General features: G+C 38.0%; 1 long non-coding RNA gene across 2 annotated transcripts; it reads left to right on the plus strand.

Moving 5' to 3' along the window:
- The first annotated feature begins 12,334 nt into the window (after positions 1-12,334).
- LOC131006631 (uncharacterized) lies at positions 12,335-22,655 on the plus strand. 2 transcript variants are annotated; one of them, XR_009095654.1, is made up of 3 exons: positions 12,335-12,608; positions 21,690-21,765; positions 22,358-22,655. It is a non-coding gene; the product is annotated as an uncharacterized LOC131006631 (long non-coding RNA). The 2 variants fall into 2 exon arrangements; XR_009095655.1 differs by lacking the exons at positions 21,690-21,765; positions 22,358-22,655 and adding an exon at positions 13,201-13,498.
- Positions 22,656-23,109: the final 454 nt, after the last annotated feature.

Genomic DNA, 23,109 nt, shown 5'->3' on the forward strand with positions numbered 1-23,109 from the left:
GATGATTTCTCTTGTGGGTGCTCTATTTTGGGCACCTCCCCTTCGTGGTTCATCTTTAGATCAACCATGTTTAGGTTAGCAAATGATTCTGCTAACTCTTGTAGATCCTCTAATCCGATTCGATCAGGGTTATTCATGGTTTTTCTCTTTGACGATTCAGATTATGTCATCCGGCTGCACTTCCTTGGGCGCTGCATTAAGTGGTAGCGGATAGGTTGGGTCTTTGGACCATGTATTCCAAATTTTTTCGGAACATGGTTTCTGCCTTTCAATATCCTCCACTTTTTTCTGAATATCACACAAGAGTTTTAAGATTTCCTCTTGTTTGAGTGATATTTGGCTCATCTCCATCGGTAGATCATATAGCTTGTTGCCATAATATTCCACTGTTCTTTGGATCTCCCGCAAGTTGACATTGTCAGATGAGTTTGGCTCAATCTTTTGATATGCTGGATAGGCTGTTCCAGCTTTGTCCTTCTGCTCCATTAGTCGTGGGACTGATGGGCGCCATCTCTTGTTTATTCAATCGTCGTTCTGATCTCGACGATTCCTATAAGGTGTTCATGGTAGGATTGAATACTCGTGATGATATCACGAATAATTTCTTCGTCTTCTCCGCGACGAATATTCGTCACGAGGGCCTGATTATTCCAGTTGAGATCGTCTAATAAACGAGTAGTTTCTCTCTCCAAATTTTAAAGAGTATACAATACATCTCGGACACTCGTCCGGATCCATAAATTTTTAATGGAGTCTCCTCCCACATAGGTTAATTATAAAATAAATTAAATATAATATAATTCCTCAATAAAAACCGCTCTGATACCATTTCTGGCGAGGATCTATAATTAAAAGAAAACATCGTAAGGATATAAGATTCTTTGGGTTAGGATGTCCCAAATTATAACATAAGTGGGTTGTGGAATTAGTTTCAAAAAGGGGTTTCTTTTGAATTTTTAAGAATTGAGCCGTGTTAAATTTGGACAGCAATGAAAGTTGGTGTATTAAATTGAAAAATCCTAAGTTCGCGTTAAATTTGGATTCTGATCAAAGTTGGTGTTTTTTCATGCAATTATCCCTAGTATCTATAAATAAGTATCAAATACACACCTCTAATATTTATAACAAAAAAATAAATATTAGATCTTTCGTGTTATAATTTATACAATTAAATCATTAATTTTAAAAATTGAGATAAATAGGTCTTTAATATTCACAAATTGGGACAAACAAATCCCTCTGTTTAATGACTATGAATGTTAAGGACCTATTTACCCCAATTTATGAACGTTAGAGACCTACATGATTTCAGTGTAAACATAGCGGATGTGTTTTTGTTACTTCCGTCCCAGGCCAATAGGCTCAGTTGTTTTCGGCATGGAGATTAAGAAACTTACTTATTGATAGGTAAATAGTGTGGTCCACTAAAAATTAAACAATTAAGTATTCCCTTATTTTTTTTCTAATCTAATTATGAGATTAGAAATCAGCAAGAACGAATTCAGCAACAATTCAGCAAAAAAATTCCAAAAATCAAGAACAAAAATTCCCTTATTTCATTCTTCTTCAAGCTTCAACAATTCAGCAAATTATGAGAGAGAAAATTCACAAAAAATCAAGAACGCAACTTTCAACAACAAAATCAAGAACCCTAAATCAGGAAAATTCAGATCTGCAAATCAAGAACCCTACATCAAGAACTGAGAAATCAAACTTTCAGAAACTTTCTACCAAATCAAGAACCCTAAATCAAGAACTGAGAAATCAAACTCTGAGAAAGAAAATTCCACATCTGCAAGAGTGGAGTGGAGGGTGGTGACGGAGGACATGGTAGAGGGTGAAGACGGTAGAACACGGTGGAGACGGAGAACGCGGTGGTGGCTGCTAGGCTTTGCGCCGTTAGTGACGGTGGCGGTGGGGGCTCCGAACCGTCTAACGACGAAGAAGAGACGGCGGCGGCACAGCAGGAGCTGTGTCCGTGCGTCCTGTTTTCGTAGATAGAGAAATCGAGACGAGAGTGAAGGTGAGAACGAGAGGGAGAGGGCGAGGGGGTGACGGTGTCGTGGCGTTGAACGGCGGAGGCTGTGGTCTTGAGGCGGGGGCGGAGGCTATGGTCGTGAGAGGGAAAGAGAGCGATTGAGAGAGGAAGGAGAGACAAAGGGAGAGTTATAATTAGGGGTGTATGTCCCCTTTAATTAAGTAGTTATAATTTTAATTAGAGTCCTAATTATTTCTAATTTTAGACTGGGTCTATTGGAGTGCGACGTCCCAAAAAAGAAAACGAGCCCATTGGAGTGGGACGGAGGGAGTCATTCTTTTATAAAAGAAATTATGCCTTTTAATTTCATATTATATTTCTTTCTTTCTGTTTTTAAATTCGTACTTATTTATGTTTTCTTAATTTCATATTACTTTTTTAATAATTATATTAATAAATTATTGCATTTAAATGTACTTTTGTGTGTTTATTCAAGATAATTTATGTATAAGTGATTTGATGTGTGTGTTTTAGTTATTTAGATTAGTGTTGTTTGTCGTGGTTTATAGTCGATATTACCCAAGTTTGTGATGTTTTGGCATTGGAATTGCATGGACGGAGAATTGAGGCTCGTGAATGCCGGGATATGATGAAAGTCGAGTTTTTGGCAAAGATGGCGTAAATTTTGGAGAAGATTAGAGATTGAGCTTGGATTATTTAATCTAGATTTAATTATACACAAAACTCTTATTTTATTTAGTTTTGGGTTGTGTTTTATTAAAGGGCCGAAAGCCCATGTTGGGCTAAGACACGACACTTAAGAATTTTAATTCCCCCAGTTTATTTAGGATTGGGGGGCGCCACATATATAGGTTAGGAGGCGATGTTTATTAATTACACTTTTTGCACTACACGTTTTTTTCCTCTAAGTTTTAGTTTAAGAATTTTTAATTTTCTTTTTGCTTTTGTTCTTGGATTGGCGGTTGCAGTAGATTAGTTGTTTTAATTCAAGTAGTTATTTTCTTTCTTTCATAGTCGGCAAAAATAATGAAGTATTGATTTAATAATCTATGAAACCTAATTGAGCATATAATTGATTCCTGTTGATTTCGATTTATTCCTTGTGTTTAAAGACAATTATGATTTTATTTAAGTTTGGCCAACTTAAGTTTAATTGGATTACAGTCAATTAGCACCTCCAATCCGTAATTGTTGGAATATGGCTGATTAGTGATAAAACTACCGTGTTCGCAGTAGGAATAAATTGGTGGATTGATTATTACTAGCGTATCTAGGATAATTGATCTAAATTGGGTTCATTTATCTCAATGCTATTAGAATATTAAATCTAGGTCTGGCGTCTCCAGCTAGGTTATATTTTAATAAGGGAAATAGACAGGTCTGGCTGACTCAGCTAGAAGCACCTCTAGATTGATTTGCAATAGAACAAGGACATCCTAGCAGTGGTTTTTAACCCAATGTCGTCTCTCAAGGAAGATCTTTAAGGGCTCTTAATTATGTCACGAGAAAGCAGTAAACTTTGGATGTAAAAACGGTAAACTTAAACTTAAAACTTAAACGTGAAATTAAACTTGGAATTAACTAGCTAAATACCCCCACACTTTGAGGTATTTATACGAAGGTTTCCATCCTTTCCATAGCTTATAGGGAGTTACATCTTTCCCTTTTAGTGGAATTTTGTTCAAGATATAATTAGCCGTTAGAACAGCTTCCCCCCACATGTTCTGGGGTAATCCTAAACTAATCAATAAGGCATTCATCATCTCCTTATGAGTTCGATTTTTGCATTCAGCAAGGCCGTTAGATTGTGGTGAATATGGAGCCGTCGTTTGATGGATTATACCACTTTCGTTGCATAATTCAACAAACGGAGCTATATATTCTCGACCTCTATCACTTCGAACCATCTTAATTCGACATCCAAGTTGATTCTCGGCTTTTTTTTTGAAGTTTCTAAAAGCTTCAATAACCTCATCTTTACTTTTCAATAAGTAAATGTAACAATATCTTGTCCAATCGTCAATAAAGGTAATAAAGTACTTCTTACCACCTCGAGTTTGCACAAACTTTAAATCACAAACATCGGTGTGAATTAGTTCTAAAGGTTTAATGCTCATTTCAACCGATTTAAACGGTAACTTAGCCATTTTGGCTTCAACACAAACTTCACATTTCTCTTGTGAGTTAAATTCATCAACTTTTAGTAAATTCATTTTTACTAATCTTTTTATAGCATTTAGATTAACATGTCCAAGTCTACAATGCCATAAATCGGAACACTTAATCAAATAAGCAGAAGAAGTAGATTCTTTCTTATTGATACTTGCCTTGACAGGCTTACAAGCTCTCACGCCAAGTTTGAAAAGCCCTTCGGAGGCATAGCCTTTCCCAAGGAACTTTCCCCACTTGCGAATTACAACATAATCAACTTCGAAAAATAATTCAAAATCCTTTTAGTAAGCTTAATGCCCGAAATTAGATTCTTTCGGACAGTGGGAACATGCAGCACATCCTTCAAAGTGTTCTCCTGTAACACCCCGCTTTTTTTCCTCATTATAAATATTGAGAGTTTTATTTTTAAGAGCACTGAGATATAAAAATAAGTTTATGATGAGATGAGATATCCCAATAGTTTGAGCTATTATATTTTCGATGATGGGACTAGAGAATGAAATACTCTGAGGAAATAAGGATGTATGGAGATGTTGGTTGAACATTGATGAAGTTAGAAATTTCTTTCCTTTCGATAGTTTGTAGCCGAGCTCTGCTCTGCAAGCAGAGCTGAAGTTGAGCTCTGCTCTGCTCTGATGGCAGAGCTGAAAGCTCTGCTCTGCTCTGGCCTGGAGTTCTGCTCTGACTGAGTCAATTCGTTGAGCTCCGACGTAAATTTTTGCTCTGCTCTAACGTGAATTTTTTGCTCTGCTCTGGCGAGCATTCCTCTGCTCTGGCTTGCGAGCTCTGCTCTGGTTTTGAGCTCTGCTCTGGATGCGAGCTCTGCTCTGCCAAGAGAGCTATGTTTTGAGCGGTCTTTGTTTTGGACAGAGTTGGCGCCGATTCCTCTGCTCTGACTGAGAAGTCATTCCTCTGCTCTGACAGAGAAGTCTTTCCTCTGCTCTGACAGAGAAGTCATTCCTCTGCTCTGACAGAGAATTCATTCATCTGCTCTGACAGAGAATTCATTCCTCTGCTCTGACAGAGAAGTCATTCCTCTGCTTTGACAGAGAATTCATTCCTCTGCTCTGAACCGAGAATTCATTTTGTCTGCTCTGACGAGCAAGGCAGAGCTGAAATCGAGCTCTGCTCTGGTGTTTGAGATGTGCTCTGCTCTGGTGCGGAACTGACTTTAGAGAGAGAAGAGTCAAAACAAGTGGATAAACATAGTTAACGGATAAGATATTTTATGCAAGTGGATAATTAAGCATGTGTTAATTATCCAATACTTGATGGCAAAGTAAAAGGGATTAAATAAAACACCTTATTTCTCTTTCATCCCTCATAACAGACGTCCCTTTCCTCTCTCTTTTCTCTCTCTCCTCTCTCGACTGTCTTCACCCAACACCATTGATGAGATTGTAAAAAGCTTCACTAGCTACCTTTATGCCATAACCACCGATTAAATCAAGCTAAAAACATCCATAATTCTTTTCAAACGACAAAAGCTTGGTTGAGGGTTGAGCTTGGAGTCAAGAAGGTGGAGCTATACTTTTCTCCACACAAAAATCATAGAGTAAGCTTCTAATCACATGAATCTACTTATATATGAGATTGTGAGTTTGTTGGGATGATATTTGATGGACTAAAATGATGATTATAGGTGATTAATGAATATTTCAATGAATTAGTTTGATGAGAAATAGGGTATAGTTGGCTATATGCTTAAGGTTGGCAAGTTGATGAGTTATTTTGAAAACCTTTAAAGAGCTACTGACTTGATGAATGTCGACAGGGTTCTTTATACCCAAAAATCTTGAAAATTTTATGGTGAGTATATTAGGGTATTATGAACGTTAATGTAAAATTTCAAGTCATTCTGACAAGATCTACTATTTTTCAAAATCAAAACTTCCAGTTGCACAAAACTGCCGAATATGGTAGGCTGTGGGAAAACAGTCATATCTCTTAAACCACTTGGAATTTTTCAACCTACTTTTTTTAAAATGAAACTAGACTTAAAGAGGTTTCCAATAGTATGAGTCTCAAACCCAGGGGAGTTCCGAGGAGAAACAGTTTATTTTCTTAAGTTAAGACAGTGCAGAAAGAGTGAATTGAATAAGATTTTGATTATGAGATGGGATATGTATTAAAGATGCCTATATGTGGCTTAGTAAAGATGAATTGAGCTTATACATGAAAAATGAAATAAAATGGCATAACTTGTTTATGTGAGTAAAATTTTGACTAATTGGTTTAAGAATGTTTTATAAAATAGATTTTTGGGAAATTTCCTCGACTAAAAATATTTTATTGTTTCAAAAATGAGTTGTGTATGTGATTGCTATGTGCTTGGATTGTTTATCTATGAGTTGTTCCTTGACAGAGTTTAGACCTAAATTAGAAGATAAGTCGAGAATAAAATAGTGATTACTTAGAAAGTGTTTGCGATATGAGATCGAGTGAGACGGAGTGTAGAAATGAGAAGTGATGGAATATTACTAAGATAGAATGATATTCTTAGTAAGGAAGTTTCTGACCGATTCCTTTTGTTTTACCCCATGGACTATATTCGATGTTATGATATCTGAAGATGCGAGCAGAGGATGGAAGTGAGTCCACCCCGAGTTCTACGAGAGTAAGCTAAAGACATCAGGTGGGCATTATTTTTATATTACGTATATAGAGATCCCCTACGTATCGTAGGCCTCTTATACGAAATGAAGTAAATGATATGATTTAACTGTAAATTTCAGTTTGATGAAAATTATTAATGACGATGATGTTTATGAAATTGATAAATGATTTGAGATTAAATGATGATTTAAACTAATTGACTTGTCAATTTTGATGATGATGAGCCTGTATGTCACCCTCTACTGATGAGACGAATTCGGGTCCTGCCACAAGCGGGATTGTGTACACAGAGGTGATCGTGAGCTGTCCTTCGGGTCGGCCGGTCACGGTACTTGAGAAGGAGGCCTACTTCTCAGTACCTTTGATAATGACGAGTTGTAGATGTGGTACATACATGATGAGTATTTTGATAGCGCTATCATTTATTTATGATGTTCACGATGATTGTTAACTGCTTCCACGGGTTCTTTTGAGTAAAATCCCCGTGTATTGCTTATGTGGCAAGTCCAATCTATAGCTCTAGGAGCGAGTTTTCATTGATTTTTTGGCATATGTCGACTGAGTATTTTATACTCAGCCCTGCATGCATTTCTAAACGTGCAGGATAAGCGAGGAGGGAGATTGGACTAGTGCTGGCGGGGATTTGTTTCGGATGGTTTTTCTTTTACCATATTCATATTTCTTACGGTAGTATCATGATGTTGAAGTTTCTTTTGAATTTAATCAAGAAATTTACTCACGGCTATATGTCTTCATACATATGGTCTGTTCGCATTTTGCTGCGATACTCTGTATATCCCGAGTCATTGGGAGTAATTAGCTATGTCTTCTTGTAAAGGTTGACAAGAATCTCGATGATTTAAAAGTTATAAAGCTAATAATATTTTTATTGATGATGATGTCATCTTTCTTGATTTATCACATTTCAGTGATTGCTTCCGCTTGACGTTCAATCTAGTTTTCTCTTTTTACCTTATTAATTTATTTAGTCGTATCGATACCCGGTCTACGCTATCACTGGCTAGGCGGCGGGCTGCGACATCTCCATGCCAAAGGTAACTTGAAGGACCACGTCTGCCATGCCAAGGACTTGAGAAGTCCGCTCACTAGCCTCCATGATTGTCTTGTTCTCCACTTCTTTGTAGTTGTGGAACAAATCACAGTTGATGCAAGCATGGACGGTAGCGCTGGTGTCCACGAACCAAGCATTCGGGCTATTAACATGATTCACCTCGGAAATCATAGCTGCGAAGTCGTCATGATTCCAATCGTCGAAGTCCTTCTCGACATTGTTGACGTTGTTCTTCGCCTTCTTCCGCTTGGGCTTTCTACAATCTTTCGCCATGTGACAATGCTTGTCACAATTGAAACACACGCCATCAAACTTTGATGATTAGCCACCACCTTGCTTCCCTTTGCCCTTGTTGTTAGGGTTCGGGCGACCGCGCTTGTTGGAAGTACCGTATTTCTCGGTGAGATTGGCCTTCGCATCCATCGGCGCTTTGCCCTTTTGATGCAGCCCGAACAGAGCTAAGCTCGCGCCAGAATAGAGCTAAGCTCGCGCTAGAACAGAGCCAAGCTCGCCAGAGCTGAAGTTGTGCCAGAGCAGAGAAGGTCTTCAGAACAGAGCAAAGCATACTTTCAGAGCTGACTTCCAATGCCAGAGCAGAGCAGAGCAAACTTCCAGAGCCAGAGCAGAGCAAACTTTCAGAGCTGACTATCCAGGGCAGAGCAGAGCATGTTTTCCAGAGCTGGCGTCTAGAGCAGAGTAAGCTAAGTTCCAGAGTTGACTGAAGTCCAGAGCTGGCTTTCTCGCCAGAGTTATCAAAACTTGCCAAGCAAGTTTTTTTTTAAGTTTCCTTGTTTTTAAGTTTCCTTTCTTTTAAGTTGTTTCTTTAATTAGATTAGGTTTAGTTTTGCCTATATATGGCTGTTGCATGGAACGAAAAATGGAACCCAAGTTTTGATATATAAAATTTGTAAGTTTATTCTCTCTTGAGATCTTCGAATTCTTCTTGATTTTGCCAAGAACGAATTCAACTTATCGACGTAACGACGAGTTCTACCAACCCTCGTCGGGTGTCATTCAGCGTCCCCGAGTTACTGCATCAACTACACGTTGGGATTTAGGGATTCGTTCGCCTAGATCATTTCGTGGGTTAGATTCAGAGGTTTTGGGATATTCCATCTTTTATCGTTTATTAAATTTGTTTATCTTTTGCCTCCGCTGCGTGTTCATATCATTTGATATCATTTGTCCGGGTAGACGACGTTCGGCTCTAGGGTTCTGCGTTACCATATTTCTGCCGCATTTTCTGTTTATATTTTAGGGTTTTGTCTTTTCGATTTGGGTTCTGTTCGTTCTTGAGACAGTATCTGGGCAGCACGTCTAGAGTTTATAGTCAGTTTTGTTGGGGCGGTGACTGTGGATTAGTTTTCAGGTCTGTTTGGATTCAATATAACTTAAGTATGACTGCCGCCAATTTGATGTATATGAGGGAAGAGGTGCGGAGAATGGTACAGAATGCATTTAAGCCTCTCCATGAGAGGTTAGATCGAATTGACCAATCTCACCAGCGACCGGCTCAAAATTTTCGAAGGGTTCTTATGAAAGAAGAAAAATCTTTTGAGGAAGACTTCGAGAATGCTCGTCGACACTTTTATGGCACTAACAACAACAGCAATCAGCGCCATAATCAGGGCCATTCGAGGCAGTCTCAACCAGTGTCTCGTGGTTCCTCGTCAACAGGGAATCCATGGAAAAAGGAGGCGCTGCCAAGTGATGACAAGAAGTAGTCCTTTAGGTCTCGAACAGAGGGTGTGAGTTCAGCAAATCAGGGCAATTTGGCAGTTTTTGATGGTTGCAGTCGAGATAAGAAGTGTTTTAAGTGTCAGGGATTCGGGCATATTATTAGTAAGTGTTCGAACAGGAGCGAGCAGTGGGAGAATCTCTTTCACACGAGATGTCTTGTCCAAGACAAGTTGTGCAGTGTGATCATTGATGGAGAAAGTTGCACGAATGTGGCGAGTAGGTCCATGGTGGAGAGATTGGGGCTGACAGAGGTGAAACACCCCAAGCCGTATCGTTTGCAATGGCTAAATAAGACCGGCGTCGTCGAGGTTACCAAGCAAGTGAAAGTGCCTTTTCGCATTGGGAAGTATGAAGATGAGGTGTTGTGTGATGTGATTCCCATGCAGGTGAGCCACATTTTGTTGGGTAGACCGTGGCAGTTTGATAGACCTACTCATGATGGATTCACCAACAAGTACTCCTTTGAGTATAAGCAAAAGAAGGTGTCACTTGTTCCCCTTAACCCTAAACAAGTTTATGAGGATCACGTGCAACTGCAAAAGGAGGCGGATAAGGTGAAGTCTAAGGAGCAGCCGGTAGAGAAAAAGGAGATGAAGGTTGAAATGGAAATTGATAGAGAGGTTGTTGCTAGAAAAGATGAGGAGTCTAATCTTAAGTTGCTGGAATTTAAGGATTCACGTGAGGAAGTGCGTGAGGAATCTACTCCATCTACTTTGGCAGCAAAGGCTTTGACGCAGGCTAAGGTGAGGAATAAGGAGCAGCCGGTGAAGGAAAATGAGGAATTTGATGATGTTGTTGTAATACCCCGTTTCCCCGAGCTAAATTTAGAATTTATTTTAAACTTAGATTTAAGATGATTCACGCCGGATTGAGAAAAAGAGTTTATTTTAATTCCAACAAAAGTGTTTTAAAAAAAAAAAAAAAACACATTTATAAATTTAGTTATTAAACTTATGTGCGTCGCATATTTATTTAATTTAGCATTCAAAGCATTTTTTTTACGAGCTTTTATTTAAGCAAACACTGAACGATTATTACAGTTTTCATAGTACAACCTGGAAGACTTTTTATTTTATTTTATCTTATTTTATTTTATTTTTATTCGTACACCTACTCCCACCACTAACTCCTTTACTGCACATCACCAACTTCCCTACTGCAATACACCCACTACACCTACTCCTTTACAGGCAATCAAGCCATGCCTTTACAGTCAGACTCCTCATCTGCAATACAACTATACATCAACCAAGTTTCTGCCTTTTTCCATTAGGCACAAATTAATTGATCACTCACCACATATCACTTCGCAAGAAAGAAACTCAGATTCATAAGTCTATACAAAATATATATTCCAAGCTCATCTCCTTCAATAATTCAGCAGCAAACGATCAGCCCTCTCATTCAAGGTTTACCAACTTAAATTATGTTTTACTTTAGCTTTATAAATCACACTAGAAAACCAACAAATACAAGTTTGAACTGCATAAGCTTCAATGTTTCAATAAAAGATGAGTCTTGAAGCATGATTTTCCCTTTATGTTAAATCTGCATACAATCTGTGTACATATATACATATATGAAGCATGTTTGAGAAGAGAAGTAGAACCACAAAGCTTGAATTTTTATTCTTTATTTCTGAACTTGCTACGTTGAGTCGGGTTGCTGTTTTTGGGTGTGAGGGAGAGTAATGGCGGTGGCAGATACGGTCGGCGGCGGTGGTTCTCCTGCTGCTGTCGGCCGGAATGGTGAGGGAGAGGCGGCCATGGCAGCCGCTGTGGTCGCCGGATATTGAAGGGAAGGGTGTCGGTATGGGGGGTCAGTCGGGGGAGGCTTAGCCTAGAGCTTCAGGCGGCGGCGTCCGTCGTCGTCAAGGAGGAGAGGGAGCAGGGGGAGTGACAGGGGGGTTCGAGGGAGAAGTAGCCGGAGCGGCGCTCGTCGCCGGGCACGATGGAGTAGCAGCGGCAATGGGGTCTGGCGGAAGTCAGAGAGAAGGGGGATAGGGCACGGCGGCTCTGCCGCTACCTTCCAACCACGGTGAGAGAGAGATGGACGGAGGCGGTGATCCTCTGTTTTGAACCGAGAGAAGGGAGAACCGAGGGGCAGTGGTTGTCGCCGCTCGCTCCGGCGAGCGTCCGCAGCGAGAGAGCAGTCGAGGGCGAGAGAGCAGTCGAGGGAGAGAGAGCAGTCGAGAGAGGTGAGGAAGAAAGAGAGAGCAAGGGCGAGGGATAGGGAAGTCAGGGATGGCGGCGGCGGCGGCCGGCGCTACTACCGTCCGCCGGATGAGAGAAGAAGGCGAGGAGGGGAAGGCTGCTGCGCAGCAGCAGCAGCTGCATGTGTGTGTGTGTTTCTGAATGTGTGTGTGCGTGTGTTTGATATGGGAAAGGGGGGAGGAGAAATGGGCTAGGGCTTAGCTTAGGATTGGGCCGATTTTTATCTAAAATGGGCTGGGAATTTAAAAAAAAAAAAAAAAAACTTGAGTTGACTATTAATTGAATTATTGAGCCCAATCCATTTTTTTTATTTTGTTAAGCTATGCAGATTTGTTTTTTTTTTAAAATGGACTGCACTATTAAATTAATTAGACTTCTTTAAGTTTGATTAATTATTTTTTTTTAATTTTCATAATAATATTAAATTATTATTATACACATATTTTAAGTAATTTCTTATTATATGCCAAGCATGACATGAATTTGCATTATATTTTTGCAATAAAAGTATTTATGATTTAATTGGTTTTATTTATAAATCCAATTATTTAAGAAAATTGAGTAAGAATATTGTTGGTGTTCTTAACTCAAGAGAAATATTTTCAAGTATTTATTTATTAAATTTTGAAAACCCGGCTAAGTGAATCATAGAATGTTAAGCACTACACCATGACTTAAGATTAGATACAAGGAGACCTATTGAGAATAGATTTCTTGTAGGCTTCGAGCATCAGAAGGATTAGCACTGCTATTCCGATTCAGAGATAAGGTTAAACGACAGGCTTTGCCTATACAGGTGGGCATTACTTTTACTATACGTATATAGAGATCCCCTGCGTGTCGTAGGCCTCTTATACGAATATATGCATGAGATGATTTTAACTGTTAATTTCAGTTTATTATTATGCCCAAATGATAAATGACTCTTATGAAATGAAAATGAAAATGTTTATGAAATGAAAAGTTTATGAAATGATTGACTGCCAAAAATGTTTATGTTTTTATATGTATCCTATCTGTGTTGGTTCGCCAACTTTAAAGGAAATCCAATTGGGATCATATGCTAGACAAAGGTCGCTAGCTAGGGTTAACGTGTACACTCATGGAGACCGCGAGTCGCTTGCGACCGGTCTTGGCGTCCGTGGTAAGGAGGCCTCCTTCCCGGCGCGTGACAGAAAGGAACAGATATGGATCATATGAAGGAAAATGATCGGCCGATCGACTTTATGAAAATGAAAGAAATATTTTAGTAAGCGCAGGTCATTTAAGAAAACCCCTGTGTGTTACTGTTATGGCAGTTCAATTTATATATGTATGCATGTTGTATTTTCGGCTATGCCCACTGAGTATTTTTATACTCAGCCCTGCATGTATTTCTAAATGTGCAGGTTGAGCAGTTGATGGAATGGAATGATGTTGAGCGGGTGTTCCTTTGACATTTCAAGAAATGTAACCTTGAGTATACATCTTCATATGTATATCTCACACGTTTTCCGCTGCAAAACACTTTGATTAGGATAGCTCTATGTTATGAAGTTGTTATACGTGTTATTGGGTAACCCACCTTAATCAGTTCTCATTTATGTGTATGTTTTATAAGTATCCAAATAATCATATATAATCCTAGCATTTTATCTATGAGTGACATTTCCATATACTTTAATGTTAAGTAATTGTCCATTTCCATTTCTTATTGCTCACCCCAAGTCATAACCCCTGTTAACCCGTCGTTGGGATAGTGGGCTGTGACAGAGTGGTATCAGAGCGGTTCGTTCGCTCTGGCCCTAGAAACCTTATTCTAAAGAGTCGAGTTTAGTTTGATTCTTTAGACTTACACGGGTTCATATGGCACCGCTCAACACTCCATTGCATCGTGCTCAATCAAGGAAAGAAGGTAACTGCAGTTTCAACGTTTTAAAGATGTTAATGTTCTAAAATGCTTCATGAATATGTTTATGTGAAGAGCATGTTATGATGAAATGTTGAATGTTTTGCCTTTCATGGCATATTTTCGCAGTCTATGATGTTATGATCAGATGAATGATAGAAAAGTGACATATGTTTTCCCAGAGAACATAGATTGCTATAAGATGCATGATCACAATTTCAAAAGAACATAGACTACTAGATTAGTAGGATATCTCTACAATCTAGATTCTTAAGGTAATGATTTAGAAGAATGAAAGAGAACTTAGAACGTCTCAGCTCCCTTAAGAAAATGATGGTTCTTTTGAACTACAAAGAGTAATGAAAAGATATGTACGGGGTAAAGGAAAAACACAGAATGACGATACGCGACGAATTCAAGGTAAACGTTGCATCAAAGGTTGAACCATAGTCTCTACGTTCAAATGTTCAAGTACGACGGAATATCAAATCGACTTTTGCTACAGGATAGATTTTATGAATAGAGTGTTTTGCCTGTGTACGTATGTCTGTGTGTATATGTCTTAAGAGAGGTTTGGGGTTTGAGATCAATAGGATAGGGAACCTTAAGATAAGTTTAATTGTCATAATGAACTTATGTTTTGTTATGTATAGTATGTTCATGGCCCTTCAAGTTCGGGACGATGTTTCTCGTGTGACTGGGAGGTGATGATGTTGGACCTGGCCAGTCCACATGATCCAAATCTCAGTAGACGTCTTTTGGGTTGAAAACCCATGTGTTTCAACTTTCGGTTGAAAAGCCAGGTGGGTTCGTACTCGAGGTCATTTTGTTCGACCTAGTAGTTAATCATTTCATACCCTCTGGTCATTCTTTTGATTCTCTTGAACAATTTCTACAACACCTTGCTTTGATGTTGTGTTGAGTTTGAGCCTTGCAACTCGTGAGTTGTCATAATAGATTCCCTTGTTTGATAAGACCAAGAAATGTTAGTCTACCGATGTAGTATACTACCCAAATTATGGCTTCGTATAATTGTGTCTCATTGTAATTAGTTGAGATTAGTCTTTGTCCTGTTAGTGATATCGACCACTCATTACGATAAAAATTCAAAGTTTAAGCTAAGACCGTAATATAGTGTTCGAGTACGAGGACTTAAGTTAATTGGTCTATGATAGTTTTAAGATAGATTCATAGGAAAGTGTTATGCATGTGATAGGTAACAAGAAATGGGTTGATGACCATTTTGGTCTTTGAAAAATAGGATACCCCGTAGATGAGCCCTAGGAATGAGGTAGGAGTAATGAACCGCCGCAAAAGAACGAGGGAACTTATTCTCAAGTAAATCTCGTGTATATAAATTGGAATTGAGAATCCAATTGATACGAGGAGAGACCCGAATCTATTCTAGATCGGAAAGTTAAAGTACTAAGGAATAAGTCGATACCCTTAGTAATTGTTCTTTGGAAGCACCATCATCAAGAAGAGGCGACGTGGGAACTCGAGTTTAGCATGAAGGAGAAGTACCCAGAATTATTTTCATGTGGTACAAATTTCGGACGAAATTTCTTTTAAGGAGGATAGTATGTCATACCCCGACTTTTAATTCCTGATTAAGGGCTTAATTATTAATAATTAGGGTTCGACATCCATTAATAATAAAAACTGGTTTGATTTATCTGATGTGATTTGATCGTTATATATGTGTTTTAATGTGCTTAGTTAAAGGAAAATTTTTATAAATGTGGTGCATAAGTTTTAATTGGTGAGTTAAGTGTATTTATATGAGCCACATGAATTTTAAATTATGCATGAAGTTATGAATTTTATCTAAATTTGATAGTACATGTAACACCCCGTACTTTTCCCTATGTTGTGAGATAGTGTCTTAACACTATTGAGAGTACTGAGATGTCAGAGAGATTGACTGTCCTATTAAGAAAATAGGAATAATGAGTTGGAAATAGAGTCGAGAAAGAAAGAGTGAAAAAAAAAAAAAAAAATCGGTCGGAGAGACGTCTAGTTTGTCTGTGTTTGCCGACTGCTTTGATGTGATATTATGTGAAATTACGTGACTGATTGATTATGTGAGTTTTGTTACGTATGTCATTGTGAGCAAGTTATTATGATTTTTATTTGAGGATATTAGCACTTGAAATTTTAATTAAGTTTCTAAAGCAAGTGCAGTTTATTTTTACCGAGAAATCAAAGAATGCCGGTTAATGAAAATATTTCTAAGCATATATTTTGTTTTAAAATTATTTTTCCTATGAGAGGAATATTATAATTGAGTGAGTGCACTAATATTAGTGCTATAATTATTTTATGTGGTCACATGAATAATTATGTATTGGTATTTTATTAATTAGTACATTTCCATAGTTTTTGTGATTTATTTTTGATCACCCTTCTCACACTATTACTTTAATTTCCCTACCATGTGACTAAATACCACAATTTGCCAAGTGTAGAGATTATTGAGAGAGTGTAGAGATTAGAGAGATAGTGTAGAGATTAGAGAGAGAGAGATCAAGGCATTAATTGCCAATATTTCCTTAAGATTACAAAATCCTCTTTAAAGATCACAAGATCATTTACAATCTTGCAAAATCCTCTCTCACTACTCACTCATCATTTTCGACCAACACCTCTCTCCCTCTTTCTCTCACTTTCCTCCATTTTCATCCATTGTAGAGACCTTCGGAGTTTCAAAAAAAAAAAAATTATACCAAACACCTCAATTTCACTCTTAAATCTTACATAAAAACATCCTAGCTACTTGAATTCAAGAGGATCATTGAAGAAAGGTTTCCAAGCTAGAGTGAGAAAGTGTGAATTTTGGTGAGAAATTTGGGTAAGTGATCATGTATTCCATAAATCTTGCTTGAATGATATTGTATGTGAGTATTCTCGAAAGATTGAAGAAAGAAAATCACCCCTCCCTTGTTCTTAAAATTTTCAAAAAAATGGGTCTTTACCCTTCAAATTTTTTTTTTTTTTTTTCCTTGATTTGGGGTGAAAATGAGGTCTATGTGGTGTTTGTTTATGATTGATGTGTTAAATGATGAATTGATGATGAGAATGAGTCTATGTGATGTCTATGATGATGATTGATGGAGTAAATTGATTATTTGATGTCAATTGATGAATTTGAGGTGAGTTAATTTAATAAAATTATGGACATGTGTATCTATGCCCTAAATTGTAATTTATGTCTTATATGTGCTATTAAATGACTCAATTTGATTAATCTAAGGTTGGATTAATGATTTATGTATGTTTGTAAATTTTCAAAAAGTTTAGTTAGATATAAAATAGGGCTTTTTGATTTATGTGCTAATTATTTGAATTGGCTAAGGATAATTGATAATAAGCATGATAGTAATGATAGTTACAGGTTAATTTCGCTAATTGTTGATTATATGTGAAATTGCTTGAGTTTAGATTACTAGGATTTGGGTATTTTTGAATTATGAGATCAATGTTTGGATTAATGATGTCTATATGCTAATTGGACTTTATAAAGGACTATGGCATGATTAAATTGAGAATTTTGAATGAAATGAAAAGTGTTAGTTTGAGGAAGAAGATGGCATACATGTGTATCTATATGTGTATAATGAGTTATATGATGAATGAGATCATGTTTGAATAATTGAGTAATTTTGTGCATGAAAATGAAAAGAGAATTTTAATGATGCGTTCATTGAAACGTTTTACTAGAGATTTGAGGTTATGATGTAAGAAGAGAGTCAAGATTTGAGTATGATGAGCATTATAATGTGCCTGAATGTTTGTGAGTGTTATATGTGTTTAAAATGAGCTTTGATGAGTTTCCTTGAAGGAATGTTGAGTTGAGTATTTTAAGAGTTTGAGATGAGATTTTGGTGAATTTCGTAGGCCTACTGACCTACTGTGATCGACGGTTTTTTTTTTCAATGTCAAAAAGCTTTGAAAAGTTTATACCAAGTCTCTACATGAGTCTTGAGAACATCGGTAAAATTTCAAGTCATTTGGACTTCGTTTACTATTTTTATAAAATACAAAACCGAAACTGCACATTACTACCGAGAGTTTCAGAGAGCAGAGGAAAGAGTCATTCATTTCAGTAGCTTCCTGTGTGATCTAGCTTTCCAAAATTTTATGGTATTAACCTTATTGTGTTAGCTAGATATCCACAAACTTTGAGCTCAGTTTGACAACATTTACTATTTTTCAAAAATCCAAGTTTTCGATTGCTCAAAACTGCCTAATATGGTAGACTGTAGTAAAACAGTCATATCTCCTACAATACTTGGAGTTTTTGACTCTATTTTTTTTTATATGAAAATAGACTCGAAGACCTTTCTTTTGGTATGAGTCTCGAGTCCAGGAGGTGTCGAAGTAAGAACAGGATAGATTTTGAAGTTGAGTCAGTGTAAAAACAGAGCATGTTTTGATAATGTTTGATTGTGTTTTCTTATATGCCTTATGTGATTGTGTTGTCTATGTGTTGAATGAGATTGGACGAGCCTTATATGAGAGATAAATCGAGACTTAGTACCATGATTTTCTTGAAACTTATCCTTGAACTTAAGGATTTGAGATGAGTGGAGAGTTTATATAAAGTTGAGTAAAGAGATAGAATATGAGATAGAGAATGAGTTAAGGCTTTATGAGTATGGATTTTAAAAGGATTAAAATGTTTTAAATCAATTCCATTTTAAGGGAGTTTAAAATGCTTATTTAAGTCATTTATAAATGAATAATGAGAAATGAGTAAAGGAGTTCGTAAATAAATCGCGGCATGAGATTTTCAATTTCCCTAGTAAACTAAGGAGATATTATGAAGGAACAAGCAATGAACGAGACTCTCACCACCGAGTCACTACAACAATTGGAGAAGGAAAAAGTTCACGCACAAACAAGATATGTACATCACCTCAAGATGGAGGTAAAGAAAAAGGAAATGGAAGGAAAGCACTAGAACTAAACTTAAGGTATAACCCAACCCCAAGGCTAGTAGGCTCAAGCTAAGAGAGTGAATGCTTTGACTAAAGTGCCAGAAGCTACAGCAAGAATAAAGTTGGAACACCACCACAATGGAAACTTAGAAACCCCCATTAAATAATCATTTGGAAATGAGAAAATGAGTTTACATGACAGAAGGAGTACCATTAATCTTTAAGTGAAAGTTACCAAGATAATGAGAAAAGTTTGATGTTAGAATTTCCTAGTCAAATCTGAGAAGGTGACTTAGGACAAAGGAAACAATTAAGGTAGTTCACCACTTTACTAAGATGAAGTGGGTGAAAGAATGTTGTTAGGTCCTGAACTGGTCCAACAGATGATTGAGAAAGTCGACCACATCAAGCAAAGAATCAAAGAAGCTCAAGATAGACAAAAGTCTTACGCCGATAAACGCTGATAGGAGTTAGAATTCAATGTTGGGGATCGAGTTTTCCTCAAAGTCTCTCCCTCAAAGGGAGTTATACGTTTCGGAAAGAGGGGCAAGTTACGACCCCGTTATATAGGACCTTTTGAGATCCTAGATAAGTTAGGTCTTTGTAGCCTATAAGTTGGCTCTGCCACCAAGCATTGTGGATGTATACAATACGTATAGCACCTCGCAATTAAGAAAGCATGTGATTAAGCAAGATAAAGTAGTCCTAGCCAGGACCTAAGTTGTGATGAGAAATCAGTCCAGATACTTGATCGCAAGATTCAAGTTTTACGAGGCAATAATATTGTTCTCGTCATGTAGTGGAACCATCACAGGATGGAAAAGGCCACGAAAGAGATTAATGAAATAAAAGACTAGTAACCCCAGCTAGATTATCAGATATGCAATTCCGAGGACGGAATTTTTTTTAAGGAGGGAGGAATGTAATACCCCGTTTCCCCGAGCTAAATTTAGAATTTATTTTAAACTTAGATTTAAGATGATTCACGCCGGATTGAGAAAAAGAGTTTATTTTAATTCCAACAAAAGTGTTTTAAAAAAAAAAAACACATTTATAAATTTAGTTATTAAACTTATGTGCGTCGCATATTTATTTAATTTAGCATTCAAAGCATTTTTTTTACGAGCTTTTATTTAAGCAAACACTGAACGATTATTACAGTTTTCATAGTACAACCTGGAAGACTTTTTATTTTATTTTATCTTATTTTATTTTATTTTTATTCGTACACCTACTCCCACCACTAACTCCTTTACTGCACATCACCAACTTCCCTACTGCAATACACCCACTACACCTACTCCTTTACAGGCAATCAAGCCATGCCTTTACAGTCAGACTCCTCATCTGCAATACAACTATACATCAACCAAGTTTCTGCCTTTTTCCATTAGGCACAAATTAATTGATCACTCACCACATATCACTTCGCAAGAAAGAAACTCAGATTCATAAGTCTATACAAAATATATATTCCAAGCTCATCTCCTTCAACAATTCAGCAGCAAACGATCAGCCCTCTCATTCAAGGTTTACCAACTTAAATTATGTTTTACTTTAGCTTTATAAATCACACTAGAAAACCAACAAATACAAGTTTGAACTGCATAAGCTTCAATGTTTCAATAAAAGATGAGTCTTGAAGCATGATTTTCCCTTTATGTTAAATCTGCATACAATCTGTGTACATATATACATATATGAAGCATGTTTGAGAAGAGAAGTAGAACCACAAAGCTTGAATTTTTATTCTTTATTTCTGAACTTGCTACGTTGAGTCGGGTTGCTGTTTTTGGGTGTGAGGGAGAGTAATGGCGGTGGCAGATAAGGTCGGCGGCGGTGGTTCTCCTGCTGCTGTCGGCCGGAATGGTGAGGGAGAGGCGGCCATGGCAGCCGCTGTGGTCGCCGGATATTGAAGGGAAGGGTGTCGGTATGGGGGGTCAGTCGGGGGAGGCTTAGCCTAGAGCTTCAGGCGGCGGCGTCCGTCGTCGTCAAGGAGGAGAGGGAGCAGGGGGAGTGACAGGGGGGTTCGAGGGAGAAGTAGCCGGAGCGGCGCTCGTCGCCGAGCACGATGGAGTAGCAGCGGCAATGGGGTCTGGCGGAAGTCAGAGAGAAGGGGGATAGGGCACGGCGGCTCTGCCGCTACCTTCCAACCACGGTGAGAGAGAGATGGACGGAGGCGGTGATCCTCTGTTTTGAACCGAGAGAAGGGAGAACCGAGGGGCAGTGGTTGTCGCCGCTCGCTCCGGCGAGCGTCCGCGGCGAGAGAGCAGTCGAGGGCGAGAGAGCAGTCGAGGGAGAGAGAGCAGTCGAGAGAGGTGAGGAAGAAAGAGAGAGCAAGGGCGAGGGATAGGGAAGTCAGGGATGGCGGCGGCGGCGGCCGGCGCTGCTACCGTCCGCCGGATGAGAGAAGAAGGCGAGGAGGGGAAGGCTGCTGCGCAGCAGCAGCAGCTGCATGTGTGTGTGTGTTTCTGAATGTGTGTGTGCGTGTGTTTGATATGGGAAAGGGGGGAGGAGAAATGGGCTAGGGCTTAGCTTAGGATTGGGCCGATTCTTATCTAAAATGGGCTGGGAATTTAAAAAAAAAAAACTTGAGTTGACTATTAATAGAATTATTGAGCCCAATCCATTTTTTTTATTTAGTTAAGCTATGCAGATTTGTTTTTTTTTTTTAAAATGGACTGCACTATTAAATTAATTAGACTTCTTTAAGTTTGATTAATTATTTTTTTTAATTTTCATAATAATATTAAATTATTATTATACGCATATTTTAAGTAATTTCTTATTATATGCCAAGCATGACATGAATTTGCATTATATTTTTGCAATAAAAGTATTTATGATTTAATTGGTTTTATTTATAAATCCAATTATTTAAGAAAATTGAGTAAGAATATTGTTGGTGTTCTTAACTCAAGAGAAATATTTTCAAGTATTTATTTATTAAATTTTGAAAACCCGGCTAAGTGAATCATAGAATGTTAAGCACTACACCATGACTTAAGATTAGATACAAGGAGACCTATTGAGAATAGATTTCTTGTAGGCTTCGAGCATCAGAAGGATTAGCACTGCTATTCCGATTCAGAGATAAGGTTAAACGACAGGCTTTGCCTATACAGGTGGGCATTACTTTTACTATACGTATATAGAGATCCCCTGCGTGTCGTAGGCCTCTTATACGAATATATGCATGAGATGATTTTAACTGTTAATTTCAGTTTATTATTATGCCCAAATGATAAATGACTCTTATGAAATGAAAATGAAAATGTTTATGAAATGAAAAGTTTATGAAATGATTGACTGCCAAAAATGTTTATGTTTTTATATGTATCCTATCTGTGTTGGTTCGCCAACTTTAAAGGAAATCCAATTGGGATCCTATGCTAGACAAAGGTCGCTAGCTAGGGTTAACGTGTACACTCATGGAGACCGCGAGTCGCTTGCGACCGGTCTTGGCGTCCGTGGTAAGGAGGCCTCCTTCCCGGCGCGTGACAGAAAGGAACAGATATGGATCATATGAAGGAAAATGATCGGCCGATCGACTTTATGAAAATGAAAGAAATATTTTAGTAAGCGCAGGTCATTTAAGAAAACCCCTGTGTGTTACTGTTATGGCAGTTCAATTTATATATGTATGCATGTTGTATTTTCGGCTATGCCCACTGAGTATTTTTATACTCAGCCCTGCATGTATTTCTAAATGTGCAGGTTGAGCAGTTGATGGAATGGAATGATGTTGAGCGGGTGTTCCTTTGACATTTCAAGAAATGTAACCTTGAGTATACATCTTCATATGTATATCTCACACGTTTTCCGCTGCAAAACACTTTGATTAGGATAGCTCTATGTTATGAAGTTGTTATACGTGTTATTGGGTAACCCACCTTAATCAGTTCTCATTTATGTGTATGTTTTATAAGTATCCAAATAATCATATATAATCCTAGCATTTTATCTATGAGTGACATTTCCATATACTTTAATGTTAAGTAATTGTCCATTTCCATTTCTTATTGCTCACCCCAAGTCATAACCCCTGTTAACCCGTCGTTGGGATAGTGGGCTGTGACAGTTGTTCCCGATAATACCAAGCTCATGAAATTAGAGAAGGTGTTGTTTCCAATCGACAATTATGAAAGTAAAGACTTTTGTGATTAAGCGCCGATGCAAGCTACATGGCTGTTCGGAATGCCACAAGCGGGATTTTGTGCACAGAGGTGACTGCGAGCCGTCTTCGGGTCGGCCGGTCACGGTACTTGAGAGGGAGGCCTACTTCTCAGTACCTTTGATGATGATGAGTTGTAGATGTGGTACATACATGTTAAGATCTTTGACTGCAGTCGTTTACTTATGATGTCATGATTATGAAAACTGCATGCACAGATTCATTTACACTAACTTTATTTCTGTGTATTGCTGAGATGTGGCAAGCTTCAAACCAATAGCTCTAAGAGCACCTT

Source organism: Salvia miltiorrhiza, chromosome 1 (assembly GCF_028751815.1).
Source record: "Salvia miltiorrhiza cultivar Shanhuang (shh) chromosome 1, IMPLAD_Smil_shh, whole genome shotgun sequence".
Taxonomy (NCBI): domain Eukaryota; kingdom Viridiplantae; phylum Streptophyta; class Magnoliopsida; order Lamiales; family Lamiaceae; genus Salvia; species Salvia miltiorrhiza.